This window comes from Rhinatrema bivittatum, chromosome 11, assembly GCF_901001135.1.
Source record: "Rhinatrema bivittatum chromosome 11, aRhiBiv1.1, whole genome shotgun sequence".
NCBI classification, from domain to species: Eukaryota; Metazoa; Chordata; class Amphibia; order Gymnophiona; family Rhinatrematidae; genus Rhinatrema; species Rhinatrema bivittatum.
The window spans coordinates 79446239-79466276 of record NC_042625.1 but is presented as its reverse complement, the minus strand read 5'-3'; positions in this window follow the sequence as shown (position 1 = coordinate 79466276).

Sequence of the window (20038 nt, the reverse complement as noted above, 5' to 3'; positions counted from 1 at the left end):
TGGTTTTCAGGATATCCATAATGAATATACATATGGTATACTTGCAGACAAGGGAGGCAGTGCATGCAAATATACCTCATATGTATGTATTCATGGTGGACGTCCTGAAAACCAGACCTGTTTGGGGCAATCCAGGACTTAAGTTGCTACTCCTGCCTTATAGATAACAAAAGAGGGGGGGGGGGGGTGATACGATACTGACTTTTCGTACACAGTGCCATATTCCAACACTGGCATATTTTACAATTATCCCCTGACTTTTCTGAATTTCTACTGATAGCATAGACCCATGGCTAGAGTTGACTCTGGATTACATCACTCCTGTGGCATGCGTATAGTGTGCGGCATCTCTTTCCATATTGCATCACTCTATGTACCTTCAGCCTCATAAACAATTGCGTTACATCATCAGCCTGATTGCAGGACTCCAGGAATTATTTACTTTATGTTTTTTCCCAGGTCAGAAAGCCTATATGGGGAAGACCACACGTTAGGTCAGGACCTGAATGGTGGAACATAGAAACTCTATTAAAAATGAATGCTCACTGCTCCTTCAGTTTCCAGCTGCATAGAACTGGAGCATTCAGTTAACGAATTGCAATTTTGTGTAATTGAAGTGTTACATCCTAATTGGCAAAGAGAAGCTATTGCAATGAAAGTCCTGCAGAGGGAACAATTTTGGATGTACAAATTAAACGTCATTATCCCTGTGGGTTTGACCTCTGAAAGAGATTTATCCTGTTTTATTTTATGAACAGTTGGCGATAAGGTGGACATTTTTATTCATTATTGTCTGTTTTTCACATTTTTCAGCCTTTCGTGATGTACCGCGCTCATCCCTGACGCTGTCATCATGCTGTGTGTATTTGATATGGGGCTTTCTATGATGTACTACGTTGAATGCTACTGATGCCTTCACAGTGGGGCAGATCTTCAACCCGGCGCGAACAAATCTACGCCTGATTTTATAACATGCACGCGCTGCCACGTGCATGTTATAAAATCCAGCGTCGGCGCGCGCAAGGGGGTGCACAATTGTGCAACTTGCGCGCGCTCAGGCTTCCTCCGTTCCCTCCGAGGCCCTCCCTCAGAGGGAACTTTTCTTTCGCCCCCCTCCCCACCTTCCCTTCCCTTCCCCTATCTAACCCACCCCCCCAAACCCTATCTAAACCCCCTCCTACCGTTATCGTTGAAGTTACGCCTGCCTCTGGGCAGGCATAACCTGCGCACGCTGGCTGGCTGCTGGCACGCCATCCCCCGGCACGGCGGCTGTTCCGGAGGCCTCGGTCCCGCCCCCCAGGCTGGCGTCCCGCCCACAGCCCCGCCCCCAGAATGCCCCTTTTTCGGAGCCCCAGGACATACGCGCATCCCGGGGCTTGCGCACTCCACCGAGCCTATGCAAAATAGGCTCGGCATGTGCAGGGGCAGATTTTCTCGGGTTAAGCGCGTATGTTATGCGCGTACCCTTTGAAAATCTGCCCCTTTGTGAGTATTTGAATTGGGGGGTACCTTGATGACAAGGAAGGACACTGATTAAGCACTTGAGATGCTATTGCCTGAAGAAGAACACCAAGTTCAGATAAGTGCATTTTATGTTGTCCCTCTGATACAGTTTTGGATTTGAAACATCAGTTGATAACCGGTGTTAGTGACTGAGCAATGGTTTATTTGCATTAAGAAGATTGGACATTCATTGGATGACTGTGACCAGCGGCGGATTCCCGATGAAGACCGGCCCGGGGATTCACCACCCAGGCCGGCCCAGGAGATACCACGTGGGCTGCCGAGCGCGGCTCTGTCACAGCCGCACTCGGCAGGCCACGAGACTAGCGCAACCGGCCCACCGGGGGATGCCCGATTCCCCGATAGGCCAATCCGCCCCTGATTGTGACTGAGTTATGATTCTCTTGCCTTAAGAAGAAAGGGTACTTATTTGCAACTGAGTTACATTTTATCTGCATTAAGAAAATGTAATAAAAAATAGTTTTCGACCAGAAAGCTCACCCTACAGTCAAGGAGGTAGATGATAGAGAAGCTCGGTAGTGGTTACTATATTTACCACACACGTCGTCTAATGGCTTGCTGATACCTCCTTATATGAAGTGCTTAAATGTTGGTGTATTAATAATATGACTTTTTGCCTGGACAGTTTATGATATGTAACTTCTGGAGTAACATTTCTTCATGGGGGTAACCTGCACGGAGTGGCAGTTACAACCCTAAACAGGGGGCATGAGGTGGCCTGCATGGAGAAGAGGTTGCAATCCTAAACAGAAGTCATGGAGGTAAACTGTACAGAGTGGCAGTTACACCTGCCGTCACTTATTCTGTTACTACTATTCAAGCAACGCGGCAAAACCCAGGACTGCCACCGTCTACTCCTGCTGACCTTCCTGGGGCTAACGAGGGAGCCTGTTTCTGGTCATTTCTCTGGGGCACACTTTCAGCAGTTGCCTCTGGTTTTGTCCCTTTGTCACTGATGTTTAATTAAGGTGCGTCCTCTCCTCAGGGGCTGAGAGTTATGGTGGCACAACTCCAGTAAGTGGAGGAAGAGCTGGATAGGCCCAATTCAAATATTCTCCTAGGACTAAATATGCAGGCAAGAAACAACCTGAACAGACGAATAATATTTGCTCAGTTCAAGTAATAAAGCTCGTATGGAAGTCACAGATCAGCCTCATTAAATGATTTGTCTCAGACACATCTCCCTAAAAAGGCAACCAGTTTACATTTCAGACCTTAAATATGTGTAGATCTAAAAGAGAATCCCTTTATTCCTTCGGCGTTTTCTGCTGTATTGTGCCCTTAGGGATCTAATCAGGAAGAATCCATGATGCTTGACCCCTGTGTGTTTGTCTGGTTTTCCATCAGAATTCTTCCTGCTTTGAGGCGCTGGTGCAGAGCCCTCTCGCTCAGAGTGAGAGGAAGACCCAGCCGCAGTGATGGTCATTGACAGGCAGTGGGGGGTTCTCCATGACGGATGTGCTTGTGGCTTCATTCTTCTGTCGTATCAGCCCAGCACAATCCTGTCGAGAGCCAAGCAAGGACTTAAACTCAAGATTTCCCACATGGAAACACAAGACAGTGGTTATTTGGCCAGTGGAAAGCGCTGATGCCATGTCTCATAATCCTGATATAGCTCAGTCCCGACATGACTTACGTGCACCTCACATCTCAAAGCTCAATTCCTCTGCCCAGCATTAGTTTATTACATCTCTTTAAAGGTGGCCTTTTCTCTATTTTTTGGTCATTCTTTAAGAGTTCACAAAATGAAATTAAAATCAACAAATGCTAGCCAAGATGAAGACTTGGACTAGCACACATTGTTTAAAAAAATATATATATATCTATATATATAAATAAATATACAAAAGAGGCATCCAAGTATTACAAATCAGAGGTACAGATGTGTTTTCTCTTTTACCTGCATTTTCCTGACATCATAGGAGCCACATTTAGCACAGCTTACAGCTTCACTGCACTTGCCATGGTCAGCAGGGTGTTTCTTTGGCAAAGTTGCATCATTAGAGTGAGAACTGCAGGTCCCAAGCAGGCCCTTGGCTGATTTCACGGAGGAGGGAACTTCCCGCCCGTAGACGTGGTGAGCTCTCACGCGGAGGCAAACAGCTCTGCAACCAAAGAGTACTTTCCTTCACAGCTTTTCAAGATAACAGAACTCGTAAAGTCTTAACTTACCTTTCTCAGCAGCAACTTGTAGGCTGTTACTTGTTAGTTCTTTTTTTGACTCAGAAGTAAGTTGACCAATTTTGTCCCAAATGTATGGTTAAAGATAACTAAACAACAGGTGAAAAAAGACAAACCAAGTTGATAATTGTACATGAACAATGGTTACAATTTATTTCAATTATAGTGAATTAAAATTTTCCAAACTCATAATCAGATTTTTTTTTTATATTAAGGCCTATTAAGTATGATTTTTAACTGGGCTTCATCACTGGCTTTTAAATGGGCTTTTTTTTTTCCATTGGCTTTATTTCAAGGCTTGTACATATCTAGGGTAATTACCAAGAATATGACTGAGACCACTCTAACCATGGCAAAAGGGGCTCTCATTAAGCATGGAAATGACATTTCCCACTCTCTGTCTGGCTGAATAAAAATGTTCCATAGACATATGAGGTACAAAAGATAAGGGACCTAGATTTGCAGGATCATACTCACTTTCACATGTGACCTTTGATCTGTCGGTAAAATTGAAAAAAAAAAAAAAGCAACCATTCTGTACCGGCACTCAGAGAGAGAACAAGGCCTGTCTGATTGCATTAGAAAGACTGCGACAGTTCTGCACTATGGGGCTCTTGCCAGGCTTAATTTTCCTCAAGGTTTGGTGGGGAAAATGCAATCAAGGCACCTAAATTCTTGGAAGGCAGTTGGGAGGCATGGATGCCCTCACCTGTTGCTGCATGTGTGCTGGGGCCATCGCGATTTGCATAGTGACAGTCAACATCTGGGGCGGGATTGTTGTGCTTCCTGATGGAGATCGGATGCCAGCTCATCATTCAACCTATGCAAAACCTCTGGGCATGAATACCATAGGCAGAGACTTCAATATATCTCATAAAACATTTGTCATTTTATTGCTTTTTTATGGTGAAATGCACAAATTGAAATACTTTTCCCTGGGAGAATCAGACTTTCCCATCTCTCAATTCTCATTCTCAAGAGCTGTGCTGGGCCAGCCTGGGGGCTTACAGGTAAATGCTAGGCACTGCCATTCATAAAGTCTGGATTCAATTCCCAGGTGGGTGAGATTTTCTGCTCTCCAGGTCAACTGGGGCCAGGGACTGGGGGTGCTGCAGAGGCAGCATTCAAAGTCCCTTGGTGGGGGAGGTAGGGTGGAGAGAGTCATAGTCATTGTGCAATAGCGACATCTAGTGGCTGGATTTAGGGCCCATGATTTCAAGGTTCTGGAAGGAGCCCCTGTGCATGCCCCCCCCCCCCCCCCCCACCAAACAAGCCAAGGACAGTAGGTCAAATGACTAGGGCTAAAGGAGATGGGAGGGGGACATGAACTGGGGTGAAGGGGGAATCCCCAGGTGTTTGGAAATGAGTGCTCAGGGCGCCGGATCTCAGTCCTGTTTGCGACTGGGCTGGAAGCTCAAAGGAGAAAGAGAAAACAGCTGGGTGAAAAGGCCCAAAACAACCTGAGGTGCGTCAGAGGCTTTAGGGATAAGGCCCTGCATTCCCTCCGCCCACGCACACACGCACGCACACACACACACACACACACACACACACACACACACACATACATACACTCCACTTAGGGCAGGAACAAGTTCAGCTGTTCACAGACAGAGAAAAAAAAAAAAAACCCACAGTAATTGCAGAAATCTACAGCAGTGTCTGACATCGTGCATAATCTTGTTATCTGTTATTCAGTTTCATTTATGCTATATGGGTGATTGAATTTTACCCACAATTAACTGCATACAGCTGTGACATCAAAGAGACGATACTGTCATTGTTATTACTTTTTAATTGACAGTTTGACAGCAGCACATTAGGTTACAGTTATTTGGGCTCACACACTGGATCTGGATGCAGTGACGGCTGTTGGCTCACAAAATAAATGGCGTGGGATGATCTCCCCCTCCCCATTTCTTCCCTTTTTTTTTTTCCTCTTCCAGTGCCCTCTGCCCTGCCCCATCCTCTCCTCCCCTGAAGTGACTTATTCTGTTAGTGTGTGTAGTTTCTATGCAGGGATCTATAGCAGCTTGGATTGTTCTGTTTTCCTAATAGGGGAATATTTTAGGCCTGGTGTAATATTTATAGTATTAACTTTCATAGGTAGGGTTGTTGCTGTTTGAGTGGCTCTCTGAGGGTCATGCCCATGCCCAAGATGCATTACGATAGGCCTAATACCATATGAGTTCCAGATATCTCTTTCTTTTTTTGCAGGGTTTTCTGGTTGGCACCTCAGCAGTGCATGTCAATATAAAATACATATTGTAAGTGCTATTTTTACTTCAGAAGACTGTGCTTTGAATATTCTTTTTCATGTAAAATATGTTATTATAAATGCATAATTTTTAATTGTGTGTGAGGAGGGTGTGGTGGGGTGGGGAGTGCAAGGATATAAAGTTTTCCTAGGGCACCTAATACCCTTGCACTGGCCATGGGCATTGCTGTACAAACATTGAACTCAGTCTCCCAGCTCGTGATGTCATGTGTTTTGTAATGAGTGATGGCGCAGTTTTTCACTTGGCCATAGGCGCCAAATTGCCTGGCTACAGCTCTGTCATGAAGTTAGCAAGCAGCACATTTAAAACAAATCAAAGAAAATTCTTTTTCACTCAATGCACAATTAAGCTCTGGAATTTGTTGCCAGAGGATGTGGTTAGTGCAGTTAGTGTAGCTGGGTTTAAAATAAGGTTTGGATAAGATCCTGGAGGAGAAGTCCATTAACTGCTATTAATCGAGTTAACTTAGGGAAAGGCCTCTGCTATTACTGACATTAGTAGCATGGGATCTACTTAGTGTTTGGGATCTTACCAGGTATTTGTTGGAAACAGGATGCTAGGCTTCATGGTCTGACCCAGTATGGCAACTTCTTGTGTTCTTATCTCCAGCTCATTATCCAGGATGAAATAAAGAAACAGCAAGAAAAAGACAGGACTGTGGCTACCTAGAAAAAAGAGAAGACATTAGGACAAAGAGCAGTTTTATGGCGAAATAAATGTGGTCTCCATCAGTAAAGGAGAAGGGGCCTGAATCTGTTCCTGGCTTCTTTACCTACTTTGAACCATCCTAGAGTGCATAATGCACACAGGGCCGGCAGTGCAGCGCACATAACTCTTCCATGTAACCCCGTGGATCTCATTAATAAGGCTGCTTATTGCCCTGAGCACTTGGTAACCTGCAGAAATAGTTCGCTTCCATTCGCACTGGTGAACAGGGCTCTCCGGCGCAGCGGTTGGCCTTCAAACGTTGCATCATCAGTCGACAATACTCACAGGCCGATGCAACTCATTGCGCTCAGCCTAGCGCACGGCTTGACACATGGTTGGACGAGCTAGAATAACTCCTGATGCAGTGATGGGATTAACGCAGCCAAAACGCATGACAAAACAAGCGCGTGGCTAATAGCGCTCGTCACATAAATGCCATGCAGATGAGGCTATTGGCTATTACTCCCCAGTGCAGAAAACCCCATAGCGTCTAACGCACACTCGTTAATGCAGCAAACTTAACGCCAGCCCCGGAGCAAGCGTTAAGTCATACCGCAAGCCAAGGGCTCAAGGAAAAACAAAGAAAATCCTGCTGTCAGTGGTTCCTCCTACTTAGCATCGTTGCGATACGAAGATCCACTGCTTGCAGGGATTGAAATTTTTGAAAAAAGGAAGGGCTCAATAACAAAAAAAAAAAAGTTTGTGGGCACACAATATACACGCAAAATATACACGCTACAGGTGTGCGTGTGTACAGCGCTTGTAAGTTACCTGTGGTGGGATAAAATGGATGCTCGTATTGAGCGCCCGTTTTTCTAACCCATGAGCACCCATTTTACTGCTTGCTTTTATTGCATCGGCCTCCTCAGTTTCCTCAGAGAAAGAAGAGCTTAGAAGGGGTGGAGGAATCATGAGTCAGAACAATACCATAGGTGCATGAATGAAAACAAAGCCGATCGGTTTGAATTTTAGCGGTCATTCAAGTAACAGAACCCAGTAGCCTCTAAATGTTCTGTCAATAACCATATCACTTTGCGCTGCTTTCACTGAGAATAATATTTCTTGGTATTAATGGCTTGTTTATTACATCCCTGCAGGGAAAATATATTGGAGGGCTAGTACAGTCACAGCACAGAATGTTAAATCCTTCAGCTTTCTGTAGTACTACAGCGCCCTCTGCTGGCCAAGTGCCATAGCAGCTGTGACATCCCCTTGCTTATTATTCATTAAATAATTTGTCTGTTTATTTGTAGCGAAAGAGCAGAGATGCTCGACTACCCTCCAAAAGTTCTTCTATAATCTATGAAAGTATTTTGCATGTCCCTCTATGCACCAAAATACCTTTGATAATTGGATTTCAAAGCACTCACATGGGTTGCTGAGACACTCTGTCCTCTATTTATTTATAATTTATAGACTGCCTGTCAATGTGAAATATATACACAGTCTCCAGCCTCCCCCATATCTCTCTCTCTCATACACACACACACACACACACACACACACAAACATTTGTCATACCTTTTTATTGATAAATCAAACAAAGATAGGCAAACATTTTTTTTTTCTGAGACCAAGGCAAAACCAAAAGCCAAAAACAAGTCGCTAGAGATGAATATCTTGGAGGTGGTGGAGACAAGAACAGCATCTGAATTCAGGAAGATATGGGATAAACAAAGGAGATCTCTGAGGGAGTGGTAGGGATTGTAAAGCTGAATAGTTGTGTGCATGGGCAGGCTGTATGGTCTTTTTCTGCCGTCATGTTTCTAGGGTACCTTTTATTGACCCAACATCGGAATTTTCTGCAGATGATCTTGTATAGGAGCTTTTCAGAGGAGGCAGGTCTCTTTTACAGATTTATACACAAGATGGCGCTGAAGATTAAAGCTCAGCCTTGCCAGTTGATTTTACCTATTTCTTTTAGGAACCTGTATAAAAATGACACAAGGAGAGAAAACGTAGGATGGTAGTGTAGCTCTAGTGATTAGAGCCCTGAATCTTATATTTAAATCCTACCCCATGATGTGCGGAGCGACTTTCAGCAAGTCATTAGATTCTGAGCTCTTTGGGTAAGGGAACCGGTGAAGCCATGATTTAATTTTGCTCAGTACTGGGGGACCCTGGCAAAAGTTCACATGCAATGCCCCGAGAGACACAAAATATACTTTCCCATGATGCAAACTTGTTCTGTACAAAGCGACAGCAACTCACCAGTAAGATAATATAACAGTGCAAAATGCATTATTGCAATCCCCTTTTTTATATACTTGGCACTAACAGATAATGGCAGATAAGGATGAACTGACCCACCCAGTCTGCCCAGTTATCTTCCTTTCTGCCACTTTAGGCAGATGAACATATAAAATTACCCCATACTTTTTTTTTTATTTTTTACTTTATCTTTATTGATTTTCAAAATGTAATATTCAAGATAAACCTGATTAAGGAAACATTACAACTATAGCAAGGAAAAATTAAATCTGAAAATAAAATTGCAAAGAAAATAAGAAATCAGCAAGACACGTTGTAAATATTAGGCCACATTTATAGGAGAGATTCCAAAGCACACAGTAAAAAGGAAACATTTGGCCAATAAAAATAAATAGGCCAAACATATATCAAGTGCCAGCATTTAAAGTGACACCTGCAGACTTATTTTGTAAAATTCCTTCTAGCTGGATAGGATCATCCAAGATGTAGTTAACACTTGAAATCTAACAACACACCTGCAAGGTAACCTTAACTGAAAGGTGGCCTTTGTGTCAACACCCTCTGTTTTTTAATCAAAACAAGTTTACGAAGAACTTGGGTCTCCCTAAGTACATCAGGAAAAAATGGAAATCTTCTTCCCAAGGAAAAAAGATTCTCGTGTACGAAAAAAAAAAAAAAGACATAGAGTCCACTGACTATCACTTTTCCAAACATATACAACTAGTAGAGCTGCCCTCTGAAGAACAGACGCACCAGAGTCTTCAAGAAAACCAGAAAGATCAAATGAGGCATCATGAACATTTTTATCATCTTGAACATTTAGCAAAGCAGATTTACGTTCTACATCAGGAAGTTAATATACCTTAACATCCTCAGGCATCACCTCCTTGGAAACTCTAAGAAAGTCCAAATAGAACCATCTACGCATGTCTATAGGGGGTTCTAATGGATACCAAAGAACATTTTAAAAACACAAATTAAATCTTCTAAATTCCTGTGCAGCAATTGATTATCTTTAATTAAGGAAGCATTCGTATCAGAAATACTGGAACATTTAGTTCTAAGAGACCCCAGTTACGCATCATTTATTTGTTTATTTAACGCTTTTATATACCGACATTTGTTTGCACATCACATCGGTTTACAGTAAACCAGAAGAAATATGGAGGGAAATTACATGTTAATGATTTGAGTAACTATGTCTCAAAGCATTGCACAGAATGTTCATTAACTTGGTCTGATTACTCAGTGATTCCAGCACAGAAGCTATCCTGAAAGAAAGAGTTGACTCCAATTTAGTGATTGCTGTCAGTAAGGCTTCCAAAGTACTGGTATCAGGTTTAACATTACTAAACCACTCGGAGTAGATGTTAATACAGTATCTGAGACTTGAGATGAACTGTTCTCTAGGACAGTGGTTCACAACCTTTTCCCCATCGTGACACACCTGACAGGCCACGCTCACATGTGTGACACACTGCTCATTACAGTTCACGGCGGAAATAAAAAGTAAAGGTCCGGTAATTATTTTTATTGTTTAAAATGACACAAGGAAAAGATACGTATTCTGTCTGAACAGAAATTACATAAATAGTAAACTTCCCACACCAAAACAGCATCAATTTCCAGCACTTAACAGTAACCACCTTATTTAAGAAAAGGCAACACTGAAATATTACCCCAGGCCTTAAGACACCAACACACCTCCTATTAGAAAAATGGACCAAGCCAGGCTGCTATAGAGCCCTACACAGAAACAACACGCCAGCAGAGAACCTCACCTAAATCACATGTGCTGACCTTCACCTAACAAAGAATAAAGAGACCAAAATGCATAACTAGAAACATGCAGACAAAAACTCAATTGGAAACTGCAACAAGCCAGAGTCTCTGTATGCAGTGTAATAAAGGAAAAAAGAAACATTACCCATCCTTATAAAACAAATCAAGAAATATAAAATCAGTAGCAGTAAAACCATACTATCAAAAAGAATAGATTATTTCAAAACACTGATGAGTGGAATATCCAATAATTAAAAACTCATAAAAAAATTCTAGATACCAATAAAATATTTCAAAATAGCAGACACAAAGACCCAGTAATGAAAAATAAGGATACAAAAATGTTTTGCTCTGCATACCTGGGAACGTTTGATATCCAGGTGTCCTGAGATTGTTCTGAATTAGCAGGAGATGGGGTGGTTTGCTTGGAACTTTCTCCTCTCTCTCAGTCACATACCAGCTCTCTCTTTCACACTGGCTCTCAATTACACACCTATACACACATGCTCTCAGTCACTCACATATACACATGCTTTTTCTCTCACTTATATAGGCTCTTAATCACACATTTACACACATGCTGTCTATCTTTTCAGGCTTACACACACACACACAGCCTTTCAATCATACACATACATGCTGTCTTTTTCTCTCACACACAGACTCTCATTCACATGCTTACAAACATGCTCTCTCTCTTTCTCTCATTTCACACAGGCTCTCAATCACATACTCACATGCTCCCTCACCTAAACCAGCTCTCAATCACACACAGACACACATGCTCTCTCTTACATACACACATGCTCTTAATCATACCTACACATGATCTCTCTCACACACAAAGGATCTCAATCATACACACATACTCTTTCACACAAACAGGTTTTCAATCACAAACTTACACATACAGGTTCCCAATCGTAAATATACATTCATGCTCTCTCTCACAGGCAGGCTCTCAATCACAGACATACTCTCTTTCACATATACAGGCTCTCACTCACACACATGCTTGCTTTCTCATTCACTCTCCCTCCCCCCCCCCCCCCCCGGAACTAGCGGCAGCAGCAGCCTCCTCCCAACCCTAACCTCCTTCATTTTCAGTTCTCGTGGAGGAGGAGTCCCATCGGCCGCGGGGGTTGACGCTCTTCTTCATTTTCCTCTGAGCCGCGCTGCACATTCTTCAGACCGCGCCTCTCTTCTGTTCTTCGGGCTGAGTCTGACCACACTAGCATGGTCTCTTCTTCCCGCCTGCACGCACCCGCTGCTCACCACTTCCGCTTCCGGGCCGCGGGGAGGGGCGGGAAGAAGAGACCATGCCGGTGCCGCCACCTGATTTGCCGTGTTCCGCCCGGGCTGACAGCATTTTAAGCCCGGGCGGAGGAGGACCGGGGAGCAGCTGGGTCAGTGGGGGACCGGGAAGTGCGATGACACACCGGTTGAGAACCACTGCTCTAGGACCCTGAGAGGCAAAACTCAGAGCTGTAGATGGCTAGAAAAATGAAAGGCTTCTAGAGTCAATTGTGTAGATGAAGAGGAGGTTATCTGAGGCATAGATGGGGAGGATTTTACCCTTCCCTTCCTCTTCTTCCCCATTTGAGTTCCAAAGCCCCAAAACTAGGGAGGAGATATCCATAAAGGTGTTAAAGATGCACCCTTCTCTGGACCATCTCCAGCCACTCTATTTCCTTTCTTTGAGATATGGCCTCCAGAACTGAACACAGTACTCTCCAGATGAGGCCTCATCAATGATCTGTAAAGAGGCATGAATACCTCTTTTTTCCTACTGGTTATGCCTCTCTCTATGACCACCTCCTTAACACACAGTTTCCCTACCTTAAGATGATCTGACCCTATCACACCAAGATCCCTCTGGTTGGTATACATCAGCTCCTCCCCGCTTACTACATACTGCTCCTGTTGATTATTGCACTCCAAGTATATGACTCTGCACTTTTTTTGCATTGACTCTTAACTGCCGAACATTGTTTTCCCTTCCTCAAGCTTTCTTAGATCACTTTTCATTCTGTCTACTCCTTAAGGGGTGTCCACTCTGTTGCAGATCGTAATGCCATCTGCAAAGAGGCAAACTTTTACCTCTAATGCCTCCTTAATGTGACTAACAAAGATATTGAACAGAACTGGTGCTAAGACCGACCCCTTAGCTACTCCACTTATCACTCTTCTCTCCTCAGAGTGAATTCCATTTACCGTTATTATCATCATCAACATTGTCATTTCATTTATTCCACGCTTTTCCAACTAGAGGGCTTAAAGCATGTTGCAGCAGGTCAATATTTACATTCTTAATATCTCATGTAAATAACGGTTCAGTAGTCATCTCAAGGATATACAGGGATTATAGAAATAATGATAAACTTTTGTTTTATGCTTCACTGCCAAATGGCTCTCAAAGCATGTCACAACATGCATATTGCAGACAAAATCACAATTTAAAACAAAAAAAAAAAAAATCAAAACAAGATCCTACGCAAACTTTCCATCTTCTTCATGTAACCCTTTTTTGTTGGATATGCTTTATTCTAAGGGGCGGATTTTAAAAGTAGGCTGGATTTTAGTAGATACGCGCGGAGCCGCGCATATCTGCTAAAAACCTGGATCGGCGCGCGCAAGGCTATGGATTTTGTATAGCCGGCGCGCGCCGAGCCGCGCAGCCTACCCCCATTCCCTCCAAGGCCGCTCCGAAATCGGAGCGGCCTTGGAGGGAACTTTCCTTTGCCCTCCCCTCACCTTCCTCTCCCTTCCCCTACCTAACCCACCCGCCCGGCCCTGTCTAAACCCCCCCCCTTACCTTTGTCGGGGGATTTACGCCTCCCGGAGGGAGGCGTAAATCCCCGCGCGTCAGCGGGCCTCCTGCGCGCCGGGACGCGACCTGGGGGCTGGTCCGGAGGGCGCGGCCACGCCCTCGGGCCCGCCCCCGGAACGCTCCCGACACGCCCCGAAAACGCCGCGCGGTTCGGGCCCGCCCCCGACATGCCCCCCGACACGCCCCCTCCGAAAACCCCGGGACTTACGCGAGTCCCGGGGCTCTGCGCGCGCCGGTAGGCCTATGTAAAATAGGCTTACCGGCGCGCAGGGCCCTGCTCGCGTAAATCCGCCCGGTTTTGGGCGGATTTACGCGAGCAGGGCTCTGAAAATCCGCCCCTTGATGTCTTTGCTATTGGGAGGAAGGGTGACCTTCATTGCCTAGGTGGTGTAGTGAAATTCCTTTCCCTTGTGTGCCGCTGAAACTCCTCACTAGGATGGTGCTGCAGGGAACTGGCAGGACGCAGTATGGGTGTTCAAATTCAACTTTGCTATGATTTCTTCAGAACAAATGAGCGTCCAATCAAGTAGTTAACTGTTCCAAAGTTACAAGCTGTGCTCACACTGGGATATTTAAAATCTAAACATTTCTTTCTTTCCTCTGTGTCTCTGGTAATAATGTCTGGGATGATACTGGCCCCGCCGGATGGGAATGGCCTGTGTCTCATTTGGGCAAGGACCACTCTAGCCTTGACGGGAATCCCTTTAGTCCTGAAAAGTCATCCCTGAGGTTTCCAAGACCCCAGCCTGTGTCCTTTGTCCTAAGCGGTGGAGATCCAGTTGCGGGTCTCAAGGATCTTGTCTCTCCTCTCTGTGCTTTGCTCTTAGGGCTCCTCCTGATGTAACCTCCCCTGAGGAAAGGTCTGATGTTGGGAAAAAAACAGGAATTCTCAACTACCCAGCTTCTGTAAGAGGAAGGGCAGTAAAACTTCCTCACTGACAAAAAGGAAATAAAAAGCTTTCAAATCCCAAACTTCCTTTAAGGTGATGATTCACTGCAGCCTCTTCACTGACAGGGAAGGCACTCAGATCTTCTAATACCTGGCCTCCAGATCCGGGGCGTCTCCCTCACCAGACTGGACTAGAGTCTCACCTCAGTTAAAAAGAATCCAATAATCTTTTACTGTTTATAAACATCTCTTTAACAAAGATTCAGACTGTTTTTGTCTATGCCACCTCCACTGGGAGGCTGTTCCAAGCATCCACCACTCTCTGTAAAGAAATATGTCCTCAGATTACTCCTGTCTACCCCCTTTCACCCTCATCTCATGACCCCTCATTCTAGAGCCTCCTTCCGTTGAAAAAGGCTCACTTTCTATGCATGGAAACCTTTCATATAGTTGAATGTCTCTATCAGATCTCCCCTATTTTGCCTTTCCTCTAGGGTGCACATGTTTAGATATTTATGTCTATCCCCATATTCTTTAGAATGGAGATCTCTGTGCATTTTAGTAACCTCCCTCTGGACCGACTCCATCCTGTTTATATTCTTTAGAAGGTGCGGTCTCCAGAATTGTACACAGGAGAGAGGTCGCACCAAGATCTATACAGGGGCAATATCACCTCCCTTTTCTGCTGACCATTCCTCTCCCTGTGCAGCCAAGCATCTTTCTGGCTTTTACCATCACTTTATCCACCTGTTTTGCCACCTTAAGATAATCAGATACAATTATCTCCAGATCAAGAATTTCAACTCAGTACTGTATGTCTCCTTTGGGTTTTTGCATCCTAAATGCATTACTCTGCATTTTTTAGCACTAAATACTAACTGCTAGGACCCTAGACCATTCCTCGAGCTTCACTAGATCCTTCCTCATGTTTTCCACACCTTCTGGTGGCTATCCACCCTATTGCAGATTTTTGGTATCATTGGCAAAAAAGTCAAATTTTTTCTGACAATCCTTTTGCTATGTTGCTCATGAAAATGCTGAAAAGAACCAGTCCAAGAATCATTCCCTAAGCCACACTGCTAGTAACAGAGAAAACTCCATTTACCACTACCCTTTGTCACTTCCCACTCAGCCAGTTTCTAACGCGGTCAGCCACTCTAGGTCCCGTACCAAGGGTGTTCAATTTATTTATGGATCTCCCATGCGGAACCGTGTCAAAGGCCATCCAAGTACATTACATCTAGTGCTCCCTCTGGTCACCCAATCAAAGAAATTGATCAGATTTGTCTGACAAGATTTACCTCTGGCAAAACCCTGCTGCCTCTGCTCTTACAGTCCCTAAAGTTCCAAAAACTGCACCCTCCTCTGTTTTACCAGGGATTCCATTCAGCAGGGCTAAAGTCAGCCAGACAAAACTGTATCCAGCTGTCTAGGAACTTATCTGGATATATATTCATCAGCATAGCTGTGCCGCTGAATACCCTGGGTGAGTTAACCAGATAAGTCTTATCTGGCTAACCCACTTACAGGTGATTCACTAAGTAAAATGTGCAGCCAAGCCGCACATTTTACTTTCAGAAATTAGCGCCTATCCAAAGATAGGCATTAATTTCTGCCTGCACCGGGAAAGTGCACAGAAAAGCAGTAAAAACTGCTTTTCTGTGCACCCTCGGATTTAATATCATGGCGATATTAAGTCAGAGGTCCCAAAAGTTAAAAATAATAATTAAAAAAAATTTTTTTAATTGGCCCGCGGCTCGCGGGTTGAAAACCGGATGCTCAATTTTGCCGGTGTCCGGTTTCTGAACCCGTGGCTGTCAGTGGGCTTTAGAACCGACGCCGGCAAAATTGAGCGTCGGCTGTCAAACCCGCCGACAGCCGCCGCTCCTGTCCAAAAAGAGGCGCTAGGGACGTGCTAGTGTCCCTAGCGCCTCTTTTTACCATGGGCTCTAATTTAAATATTTTGTTTTAGTGAGTCACGCGCACAGGAGAGTGGCCTGTGCGTGCGCCAGCTCTCCCGCAAACTTTACTGTATCGGCCTGCATGCTGGGGGTTTTTTTTTTTCTTCTGAATATCTACTTCTAAATTATTGGTATAGGAAAAGCAGCACGAAAAGGTGGCAAGGAACAAGAGACATGCATACAGAGAGATACACACAGCTCACACATGTACTACACTGAAAGGTAAAGAGAGATTATAGACATATATGTACATAGGAAGAGAAAGAGGCACAGAATGTGAGGAAGAGAGACATCCATAAACTGAGAGACACGTAAATTTACATACGTACACAGCAAGGGAGATGCAACAGGGAAGACAGAGAGGTGGGCAGGCAGGCAGACAGGCAGACACCCACTCACACAAAGAGTATTTTAAGGATTCTCAGATCCAGATATTGGCAGAAGATTCTCCCTAGCTAACACCAACGTTTTGAGTACTGGTGGCTGATTTCTTGGCACTGTTGCTGCTATATAAATAGACCGAGCTGTAGGGACAGCCGCACACAGAGAGAAAAGTTTCTGGCTTATGTTCCTTGGAGCCAATGCTCGAAATGAACCTTTTTATATATATATATATATTTTTTTTAATCATTGCTATTATAGAGATTCTGCTCTACCTGCCTATGGGTTGTAGCTCCATCAGTTCCGATTGCTGGTTTGCTTTCACTCATAATTATTAATGATTGAGACATGAGAAGGTTGTACATAAGCAGTTGGTTGGCAAAGAGAGGACTAACACATGTTTTCCAAATGTGCTTCACCTACTAAGGATGATGGGATATGTAGTTTAGCAGATCGTTTTGTTTCACTGGAAGTGTAGCACAGAGACCAGGACCGAGGATGGTGAGACAATTGTTTCCTCACTTCCTTCTAGCTGAAGAGAGGCTGGGATTGGGTTTGCCTGCTCCCCATGGCCAAAGAGAGGTGCGCTAGGCCAGGACTAGGTCATGGCTAGTAGGAGTAGTGACTGGGGCTGACTAAGACTGCAGGGGTTCCTCCTCTTCTGAGAGATGTGGGCTGAGCCATCCTTAGTGTTTTGGTGGCGAGGAGAAAGCTGGATAAGGGCAGAGACCCAGTTGCTAAGGAAGGGGAGGCGAGGGATGCCATGAAGGAAAAAGGGGAACAGAGGAATGAAAAGAGAGGAGAGAAAAGCTGGGCAGTGACGCCCAATTAGAGAACAAAGATTTCTGATGTTTTATGAGCCCTAATGGCAATGTTTTGTTTTGTTTTTATTTTTTTAAGTCTGGAAGGTTCATCTTGCTCCTTTTGAGCTCCTAGGTCAGTCGGAAGACGGCTGAACTGGTGCCAGGAGCCTCCATTTACGACTACTGGGGGGATTTTGCCTTTTATTTCATATCCCCCTTCTCAATTCACTGAAGCCCAGCCATTGCTGGCGGCAATCCAGGGCCAGGAGCCATGCACTAGGGCTCCTTCTGGAAAGCTGCCACCATGGGCCCTAAATCCAGCCTGTAGCTGTCAGCGTTGCACACCGACTAGGACTCCCTGCAAGGGCCGATCCGGTAGCGGAAGATCTGACTGGGGAGGGCTCGTACCCAGATCCTCTGAATGGCATGTGTGCATCATGCCCGGCAGCTCAGTCACCACCATTCTCCATCTAATCTGTGCAAAAGTGAAAGATCCAGCCTGTCAGTCTGTCCTAAATTCTTGCGAGTAGCCGGTGAGCTGAGAAGTCTGATTGCATCACCCCATGCTTTCAGAAGCCTGCTCCTACCTTTCTGCAACCCCCCGGGTATCTGCTGCTGTCGTTTCACATCCCTCGGAAGTTTTGATCTCATCTTCGAAGATCCATCACAGTCATTCCTAAGGCAACTCTGAATCTTTAGCTCGTATGGTTTCCGTCACATCACTGCATGCTTACACTGGTGCTGTGGGTGAATAGGTGGACTGACTCCCACTTCGTGGAAATGAGGGTAAAGCGATAAGGAGAGGAGGACATTCATGAAAGATTGTGTTTTCTTTTTGTTTGCGTTTTTTTTAATTTAAATTTTTTATTGAATTTTTTGCAAAAGATACAATACTATATGCCTAGTTTTACAATAGATATTGCAATTACAGTGAACACGTGAAACATAATAGAAGTACATTGAATTATTTTTTTCCAGTAGAAAATCTCGGAATCTTTTTTACTGACAAGTTTGGAGTAATTCTTATTCTGAAGCCAAAGGTGGAATGTGACTGTAATTCCTAACCTCCCTCCTCCCGCCGCTGTCATCTTATCAATTTTGCATTTAATGTCAAGAAGTAACTGCTTGGACTTTGTATAATTTTCTCTCCTTAAACCTTTTTCATGTCTACTGAGTGGTGCCGTTCTTCTCAAACTCCCAAGCTGTGCAGAGTGAAGAGCGACCCAGACTTGTACATCACGATCAAGCCGGTTTGATTGAGCGTAAAATTACAAAGGTAATGGGATGCACCAATTGGGCTTAATTACCTTCCAAACCCCCAGCATCTCTTTCAAGCCAATCCTTTTATATCTGAATTTCTCAAATAATTGGGATAAGTCGCCATCTAATTTATTTTTTGGGGGCCTTTAACTTCACAGAATTATACCTGAGTTCAGAAAAATTAAAGAAAGAAGCCCTTATCTATTGTACTTACCATGGGCAATTATCTTCATTTTATCCATTCTTACGCTTGGAGGAGTGTCCTCCGTGGCTCCTTTACAGACAGAGATAATTTGAACTGTCTGAGAGTGAACTGTTAATCAGTCCATTGAGTCATGCAGTGATTAAAATCAACTTTCTGTTCCTCTTGTCACATTTTGGGTCTCAGCCAGTTTTTTTGTTAAACGAGATTCCTATGTCTCACTGAGTGAGTTCTGTGGCAGGGACCGGGGAATGTGTGCCACGGTATCTCGGTCTGTAATAGATGGGACACCTGGCTCCGTGCCATAAGGGACGAGCGAGGCAGCACTGGAGTTTTCTGCTGCTAGCCCCAATCATTCTGGCAACTTCTTAGTCTGAAAAATTCTGTAGGTGAGACCCTCCCTTACCCCCCCCCCCCATCCCAGAACTGGCTTACCTGCTCCTTATGACCTGGAGCCATGTTATTATCCTGATAGGGGGTACCTTGTCTTTCATGTCAGGAGGCTGAGGTCCTGGTTTCAGATAAAATGAGTCCCAGATGTAAAGAGGCCTTGCTAGAACTGGTACTGATAAAATAAGAACATAAGTGCTGTGCTGGATCAGACCAATGATCCATTGAGCCCAGCATCCTGTTTCCTACATTGGGACATTAAGAAGTACCTGGCATATCCTATTCCCTATTGCTCATTTCCTTAAGTCTACCTGACTAATAATTGATAATGGACTTGTTTTCCCAGGAACCTGTCCAAACCTTTTTTTAAACATAGCTGAACTACTAAGTCTTGTCCACATCCACCAGTAACAAATTCTACAGCTCGGTTGTGCATTCACGTGAGAATACTTCCTTCAATTTGTTTAAAATGTGCTACCAGTTAGCTTCATGGTGTGTCCCCTAGTACTTGTACTATTTGAAAACTATTCCCTGTTAACTTGTTCGACCCCACTATGATTATAAAATCATATCCCCTCGCAGCCATCTCCTTTCCAAGCCAAAGAGCCCTAACCTATTTAGCCTTTTTTCATACGGG